Genomic DNA, 9,387 nt, shown 5'->3' on the forward strand with positions numbered 1-9,387 from the left:
AAAGTAATTTATAGATTCAATGCTATTCCCATTAAACTACCATTGACATTCTTCACAGAATTAGAAGAAACTATTTTAAAATTCATATGAAACCAAAAAAGAGCTTGTATAGCCAAGACAATCCTAAGCAAAAAGAACAAAGTTGGAGGCATCACACTACTGGACTTCAAACTACATTAAAAGGCTACAGTAACCAAAACATATGGTAATGGTACAAAAACAGACACATAGGCCAATGGAACAAAATAGAGAACTCAGAAAAAAGACTACTCAACTATAACCACCTGATCTTCAACAAACCTGACAAAAACAAGCAATAGGGAAAGGATTCCCTATTTAATAAATGGTGCTGGGAGAACTGGCTAGCCATATGCAGAAAATTGAACTGGACCCCTTCCTTAAACCTTATGCAAAAATTAACTCAAGATGGACTAAATAGTTAAATGTAAAATCCAAAACTATAAAAACCCTAGAAGAAAATGTAGGTAATAACATTTAGGACATAGGCACAGGCAAAGATGTTATGATGAAAGCAACCGCAACAAAAGCAAAAATTGACAAATGGGATATAATTAAAGTAAAGAGCTTCTGCACAGCAAAAGAAACTATGATCACTGTGAACAGCCAACCTACAGAGTGGGAGAAAATTTTTGTAATCTATCCATCTGACAAAGGTCTAATATCCAGAATCTACAACGAGTTTAAACAAATTTACAAGAAAAAAAACGACCCCATTAAGAAGTGGGCAAAAGACATGAACAGACACTTCTCAAAAGAAGACACTCATACAGCCAGCAAACATATGAAAAAAATCTCAACATCACTGATCATTAGAGAAATGCAAATCAAAACCACGATGAGATACCATCTCACACCAGTCAGAATGGCGATTATTAAGAAGCCAAGAAACAACAGATGCTGGCAAGGTTGCGGAGAAATAAAAACACTTTTACACCATCGGTGAGAATGTAAATTAGTTCAACTATGGTAGAAGATGGTGTGGCAATTCCACAAAGACCTAGAACCAGAAATACCATTTGACCCAGCAATCCCATTACTGGGTATATACCCCAAGGAATATAGATCATTCTATTACAAAGATACACGCACATATATGTTCATTGCGGCACTATTCACAATAGCAAAGACATGGGATCAACCCAAATGCCCCTCAATGATAGACCAGATAAAGAAAATGTGGTACATATATACCATGGAATACTATGTAATCATAGAAAGGAATGAAATCATGTCCTTTCCAGGGACATGGAGGGAGCTGGAAGCCATTATCCTCAGCAAACTAACACAGGAACAGAAAACCAAACACCGCATATTCTCACTTGTAAGTAGAAGCTGAACAATGAGAACATACGGACACAGGGAGGGGAACAACACACTGGGGCCTGCCAGGGGTTGGGGTGGGGGAGGGAGAGCATTAGGAAAAACAGCTAATGCATGCTGGGCTTAACACCTACGGGATGGGTTGATAGGTGCGGCAAACTAGCATGGCACACGTTTACCTATGTAACAAACCTGCACATCCTGCACATGTGCCCTGGAACGTCAAAGAAAAATAATTTTTTTTAAAAAAAAGAAAAAAAATTCTATGCAAGGTTTGATTAAAATCTATGGCCATGCTTAGAGTTATTCTTATATGAATTTTCTTGGGAGTGAAACCATCTTAATTGGGTCACTAATATCAAGCTCAATGCTTAACTTTACAGATTAACCTAACTAGGTATGGAGACTAGATCACAGAGGAGATACTGTAGCAAGACTGCCCTGTTGCAAACTTGCACTGAGTAGTAAAGTTAATAAGGAAAAAATCAGGGAGGAAACTGTAACTCCACTTCCAACACTTCTCCCTCTCAAATTCTATCCCATTGGTCAGCAGCTGGCTCAGTCTTCCTTCAACACCTCTTCTTCCATCTAAAACCACACAATTTCTCAGGTCAAAGTTAACTTTAATCAATCTTGTTATCCAAACCATCTGTCACTACAGAGGCATTTGACATGTTGTAATCCTAGCAACATGGGCTATTCGAGTGACATCAAATTTGTTTCCAGAAGCAGTTTCAAATAGCTCTGTAATGGGACAGATCTGTGTTCAAAACACAGTTCTATCACTAATGAGCCATGTGAGATTGGACAACTTACTTAACCTTTCTTAGCTTTGGTGAGTAATAACACTTACCTAACAGAATTGTTGTGAGGTTAAATTAAAACAGGTAAAACACTTAGCATAGTGTCTAACACCTAGTAATGACTGATAAAAAGGTATGTATTATTAGTATGATTCCCTTGAAATCATTTTTTTCTCCATTCTCACTTCCCACGGTGATCATGTTACCTAGTAATGACTGATAAAAAGGTGAATATGTATTATTAGTATGATTCCCTTGAAATCTTTTTTTTCTCCATTCTCACTTTCCATGGTGATCATGTTAGTGTAATCAAAAATTTGTACACACAGTCTGAGAAAAGAAATATAATTACTTCTAGGTTCAAAAAGCAATTACTCTATGTACTAAAACACAAGATTTTGCCTAACATTTTCATGGCTCATAGAGACAAGCAAGAGTATCCGAAATCACTACTGAGAAAATTCAAGAAATGTGGTGATATGACTGCCCTTACTCCAGGAACTTATCGCCTCACACTGGTTTATTTCATTAGCCTCCCCACTAGACTGTTTTCCTCAGCTCTAAAGGCAGCATGGCATAAGAAGAAAAAGCATGAACTTTGCCACGAGTCAGGCATATATTCTAGTCCTGGCTTTACAACTTACTAGCTATGTGACTTGAGCTTATTACTCTACCTTCTCTGTAAAGGTACCTCAATATTCTTATCTATAAAATGGTGATAATAATAGTATATACCTCACAGGATTGTTGTGAAGATTAAGTGAATTAACATATGATCTAAAATATTTACAACAGTGACTGGCGAATAGTAAGTATTCAAAGAACATTGGCTGGTAATATTATCAGCTATATGCTCTTTAAAGACAGTGACTAACTCATTGTTTTAAAAATCTCACATGTGGCCTAGTGTTGCAAATAGGTATCATACTTGCTTTACTGAATAAATATTTTTTAAAAAGCATTTATGTACTCCTAATGCAATTTCAGAAATGGAAAGCATCCTTTAAATCACTGGCCACATACAGGATAAAATATTGCTCCAGTAATTCTTAATATGTAAGGAATTTGTTATCAGGGAAGAGGAAGAATAGAATATCTTTTAAAATAATGACCCTGAAGATTTAATTTTCTAATTTAAAGAAAGCTGCAAGGCTAAGGAGAAAGAAAATTGAGTAGCATTCACAGATAAATGTGGACTGCAGGTTATTTCATTCTTCTACTATAATAGCAAGGCACCCTTTTATTATAAGCCTCCACCTGTGTTGATTATTAAAAACCATATATCATAGCAACTGATATCATATAAATTGTACCCAAAGTAATTTTCCTCCAAATAGAATAACAGATTTCTCATTATATTATCTAAGCATTTAATATAAAAGATTTTCCCTATAATCTCAATTCTATTTCTTTGGAGAAGATGAAGCTCTATGTTATGAAAACCAACTTTGTGACAACCTTAGGCTAACTTAGAATGCAATGATGCACAGGAAGCCACCGGGCTAAAAATAACACCTGGGTTTTCATATAAGCTGATCAACCACATCTTTAAGAACATGGGCCAATCATTTTATGAGTCTGGGCCTCAGTTTCCTCATTTATCTAGTTGAAAAACCATTAATATTCACATTGTTGTGATGAGAATAATTAATGATGGTACATATTCAGTAAGCTATGAAGTACTAAACAGATGTGCAATGATATAATTAATTTAAAATTAGTAATTCTGGGAAGGAGAATGGCATTTTCAAGTTCCTTTGATAACAAGAAAGAAACCCACTATAAATTACTTTAGCAAAAAAGGAGAATTTATTGCAAGGATACAGGAATATCTCAGAGAACTCCAAAGCTGCACCTCTTGAGAAACTGGAATCAGAAACTGCAAAGTCATCAGGAATCAAATTTTCCCTCTCTCTCATCTCTGGCTTTTCGCTAGGTCCAACTAGTGTCTCTTGGGCCCAGTTTCAGGTTTCCAGGGGTTAGCCTGACTTAGATCCAGTGTCTACCCCTGGTCCAATCAACTAAATATAGGGAGGAGGAAGAGTCTGCATAAGGCAGAATTAAGACTCCTGTATAAATCCAAGCCACAGAACAACAAAAAAGAACAAATTTGAATATAAAAACAAGTATAAAAACTGGACAATAATAACATATAATCAGAACAAGACTGTGGAGTTGTTCTGGAGAAGAATAAAGAATTTTACTGAATTTGGACTTTAAGTCAACTGCAACTTTAAAATTTTAAGAGTATTCACTAACGTAATACAAACAGAATATATAACTTCCAAATTAATGGACTGAAAAAAGAGTGGGAGGGCTTGTAATCTGGTAGAAGGCAGGAAAGAAAAAGAAAATGATAAATAGTTAAAACACAGTAGTAAGCATTATACAAACAGCAGAAATAAATCTAACATATCAGTAATTATAATAAATGTAAAATTTCAAGTTAAGACAAATATTGTCAGATTGATTCTAAAAATTCATTTATAGGCTATTTTGCAAGAGATACACATAAAATAGATAAACATAGAAAGGCTAAAAGTAAAGGGATAGAAAAAGATACACCAGGCTAAAATTAAATAAAACTGTATGATAGATAAAACAGAACTAATGGCAAAAAGCATTGATAGAGAAATAAAGAGGCCTATTATATATGATTAATAGGAGTAATCTAGCAAGAAGATAGAACTACTCTGTAACATGTATGGCCCTAATTCATAGCTTCTAAATATATGATATAAGCAAAAGTTGACAGATTTACAAGGAGAAACTGACAAGTCTACAATTGAAGTGGTAGATTTTAACAAACTTCTCTAGATAATTGATAGATTAAGAATAAGAAAATTACCAAGTATGTGAATATTTATATAATAATTAGCAAGTTTGATCCAACAAATGATTTAGATACCAACAACTATACAGTACATTCTTCTTAAGCACATATGAAACATTTATAAAAATCAATCAATCCAAGGCTTACAAAGCAAGCCTCAACAAATTTCAAAGATTTTATCCTTGGCTCCAATGCACATATAACATAAATCACAAACCAATAGCAAAAATATTGTTTAATATTCTGTCTTTTGGTTAAAGATGATAGAATGAACACAAATAGTTAACTTTTTACCTCCAGAAATCCAGCTACAATAAATGTAAAGGGTTGCTTTATTTTTGGTTTTCTTTTTAGTTATAAATCCACAAGGATGAAGAGAATGGACGAAGAAATTGCAGCAACAAAATTATGGATATTGGAGAATGGAGGGAATGGTAACTGACTGCAGATTTGAGAAAGCTGAGTCCTAAGCCAGCAGTGGGAAAAAGCAGCCTGGTTTATACCATGGAACCTCCAAAAGTCTCTGGAAGTGGTGTTATACATACAGGTGAGCTGATTTTTAAGAAGCACTTAGGCCTCTATGTCATATCCACTGTTCTACTTCACTGGGTGACTCATCACCTTGGTGCCCCTTAATCCATACAGGAAACCAGAATTTATTCTCTGAAGAAGTTAAAAAGCAGGGTTTTTGGCCTAGGGACCACTAGACACTTTTGAAGATGCAGATGCTTTACTGAAAACATGTAGAACTAAGGGAAAACTTACTTTCTAACAGTTGAAAAAACCCAGTCCACTCCACACTGAAACTGCAGAATGCTGGAAGCCATGATTATACCCTTCCATGAAGAGTAATAGAGAGCTTTCTAAGTTGCTTAAGAAAAACAATTTAGATATTGTCATATTGATAAGGTCTACTAGATCATCTGACAGTGAGGTCCACAGCTGGTAAACTCTACTTAAACACACAGAGCTTTCAATTAGGCTTTAGTGCTCTGTCTTTAAACTTGAACAGACAATTGAGAATAATACATATTTTAATAGACACTATGGAACAAAATACAGAGATCAAAATCATGAACAGGGAAAAAGGTACCCTGGAGAAATAGAGACTATGCAGAGAAATGAAAGCTTTAAAAGCCATTATTAATATCTTCACAAAGACAATGACCCATGATAGAAAAACAGGACGAATAAGGAAGCAATTGAAGAAAAACAAAGAGCCCTTGGAAGCTAAAAACATAAATAGGAGAAACCCAGAAATAAACCTTCACATTTATGGTCAATTGACTTTTGGTGAGGGTACCAAGACAAGCCAATGGAGAAAAAAGAATATTTTCAACAAATGGTGCTGGGACAACCATATATCCATATCCAAAATAATGAATTTAGACCACTATTTCATACTACATACAGAAATTAACTCAAAATGGATGAAGGGCCTAAATATAAGAGCTAAATCTATAAAAGTATTAAAAGAAAATATAGCCATAAATTTTTGTGACCTCAGACTAGATAACAGATATGACCTCAAAACCACAACCAACAAAGGAAAAAATAAACACATTTGGACTTTAACAAAATTTCTTGTGTTTCAAAAGATACTATCAATAGAGTAAAAATTCAACTCATAGAACAGGAGAAAATATTTGCTAATCATATATCTGATAAGGGTTTGGTATCCAGAATATATAAAGTACTCTTTTATATATTTCAATAATAAAAAGACAACCCAATTCTAAAATAGTCAAAAGATTTGAATAGATATTTCTGCAAAGAACATATACAAATAGCCAAAATCACATAAAAAGATTTTTTTTTTTTTTTTTCTTTTTTTTACGGCAGCACTTTTATTTTTCCTTACACAATGACATGTTGCTGGGGCCTAATATTCTCATGTAACAGTAGAAAACCAAAATTTGTTGTCATCTCTTTCAAGAATTGAGAATTGTATACAAAAAAACCTTACATAAATTAAAAGGATTAATACATTTACAGGTGAAAATACAAACTGCTTCCAACTCAAGGCAAGTTAACAGCCCACGGTGTTCTGGCAGGAAAACATCAGCTAAGAAAGGAAACTGGGTCCTGTGGCTTGGACTTTTCCAACCCTGACAGACTGGCAGGACAGAAACCACTGGTTCAGGAGCCCTTGCCAGCCTCTAGAGAAATCCCAGAACACTCAGCCCTGACACATTAATACCCTGCACAGATCGGAGACTGCTGGCCATGTAGACTCACCAAGCCACAGACTTGTCTTCCACAAGCACGTTCTTACATCAGCCACAAAGTGACCAAGCCACATGTACTAAGGGGTGAAATCAAAGATATGGATAGGTATTCTACAGATACCAAGGGGGAACAGTTAACTTGAATATAAGGTCAAAATCAGCAACAACTTCTACAATCAACTGCTGATATCAGATACAAGCTTCAAGGACAATTTCTTTTTGAAGGCTTATTCCAGTTTCATGAGGCTAGCATGAAGTGTATGCATTTGGCAGGGGCAAATTTATGCTTCTGAATTAAGCCATGCAGCAAATGCTATGCATCTGTTTGCAGTCCATTTAGAAGCATATGCAGTGGACGATGGAGGCACCAACTCATTGTACTCCTGCTTGCTAATCCACATCTGCTGGAAGGCGGACAGTGAGGCCAGGATGGAGCCACGGATGCACACAGAGTACTTGCGCTCTGGGGGCGCAATGATCTTGATCTTCATGGTGCCAGGTGCCAGGGCGGTGATCACCTTCTGCATCCTGTTGGCGATGCCTGGGTACATGGTGGTGGCACCGAACAGCACCTTGTTGACATGTAGGTATTTGCAGATGTCCACATCACACTTCATGATGGAGTTGAAGGTGGTCTCATGCATGCTGCAAGATTCCATGCCTAGGAACGAAGGCTGTAACAGTGCCTCCAGACACCAGGACCACTCGTTGCTGATGGTGATGACCAGGCCGTTGTACAGCTCCTAGCTCTTCTCCAGGGAGGAGGAGGATGCAGCAGTGGCCATCTCCTGTTCGAAGTCCAGGGTGACATAGCACAGCTTCTCCTTGATGTCACCCACGATTTCCCACTCAGCCATGGTGGTGAAGCTGTAGCCGCGCTCAGTGAGGATCTTCATGAGGTAGTCAGTCAGGTCCCCACCAGCCAGGTCCAGACGTAGATGATGTGGGGGAGGGTATAGCCCTTGCAGATGGGCACCGTGTGGATGACCCCATCTCCAGGGTCCAAAACAATGCCAGTGGTGCGTCCAGAGGCATAGAGAGACAGCACGGCCTGGATGGCCACATACGTGGACAGGGTGTTGAAGGTCTCAAACATGATCTGGGTCATCTTCTCTCTGTTGGCCTTGGGGTTCACAAGGGCCTCCGTCAGCAGCACCAGGTGCTCCTCTGGGGTCACACGCAGCTCGCTGTAGAAGGTGTGGTGCCAAATCTTCATATCATCCCAGTTGATGATGATGCCATGCTTGATGGGGTCAGAGTCCCAATCTTCAGGGTCAGGATGCCGCGCTTGCTTTGGGCCTCATCACCCACATAGGAGTCCTTCTGGCCCATGCCCACCATCATGCCCTGGTACCAGGGGTGCCTGAGGATGGAGGGGAACACAGCTCGGGGGGCGTCGTCCCCAGCAAATCCAGCTTTGCACATGCCAGAGACATTGTCAATGACCAGAGTGGCAATCTCTTCTTCCATTGTGACAGGCGGAGGAGCAGGGTGGCAGCACAGTGGGGGGACACAGTGCATGGGCTGGCAGCGGTGACTACATGATACTCAACGTCATTAACCATCAGGAATGCATATCAAAACTGGGGTACCAGGCAGGCATAGCAGCTTATGCCCATCATCTCAGCACTTTGGGAGGCCAAGGTGGGAAGATTGCTTGAGCTTGAGGAATTCGAGACCAACCTGGGCAACATTGAGAGACCTCATCTCTACTAAAAATTAGCTAGGCGTGGTGGTGCGTACCTGTGGTCCCAGCTACTCAGGAGGCTGAGGTGGGAGGATTGATTGAGCCTGGGAGACTGAGGCTGCACTGAGCTATGATCACGCCACTACACTCCATCCTGGGAGACAGAAAAAGACTCTGTCTCAAAAACAAAACAAAACAAAACAAAACAAAAAAACCCAAAACAAAACAAATAAATAAAACCGAGGTACCAAATCACACCCAGTAGGATAAATATAATTAAAAAGATGGACAATAACAAATGTTGATGAGGATGTGGAGAAATCAGAACCCTCACAAACTGCTGGTGGAAATGTAAAATGGGTACACTTGGAAAAAGTTTGGCAGTTCCTCAAAACATTAAACAGAGTTATCATAGCAGCCAGCAATTTCACTCCTTAGGTATGCCCAAAGGAGTTTAAAACACATGTGTCCACGGCCAGGCGTGGTGGCTCACAC

The 9,387-nt window shown here is 38.3% G+C and overlaps 1 pseudogene across 1 annotated transcript; it reads right to left on the reverse strand.

Moving 5' to 3' along the window:
- Positions 1–7,499: 7,499 nt before the first annotated feature.
- LOC105549518 lies at positions 7,500–8,679 on the reverse strand (annotated as a pseudogene). The gene has a single exon (XR_001007549.1). The product of XR_001007549.1 is annotated as an actin, cytoplasmic 2-like (transcript).
- Between the last annotated feature and the right edge of the window lie 708 nt (positions 8,680–9,387).

Source organism: Mandrillus leucophaeus, unplaced genomic scaffold (assembly GCF_000951045.1).
Source record: "Mandrillus leucophaeus isolate KB7577 unplaced genomic scaffold, Mleu.le_1.0 Scaffold442, whole genome shotgun sequence".
Lineage (NCBI taxonomy): Eukaryota > Metazoa > Chordata > Mammalia > Primates > Cercopithecidae > Mandrillus > Mandrillus leucophaeus.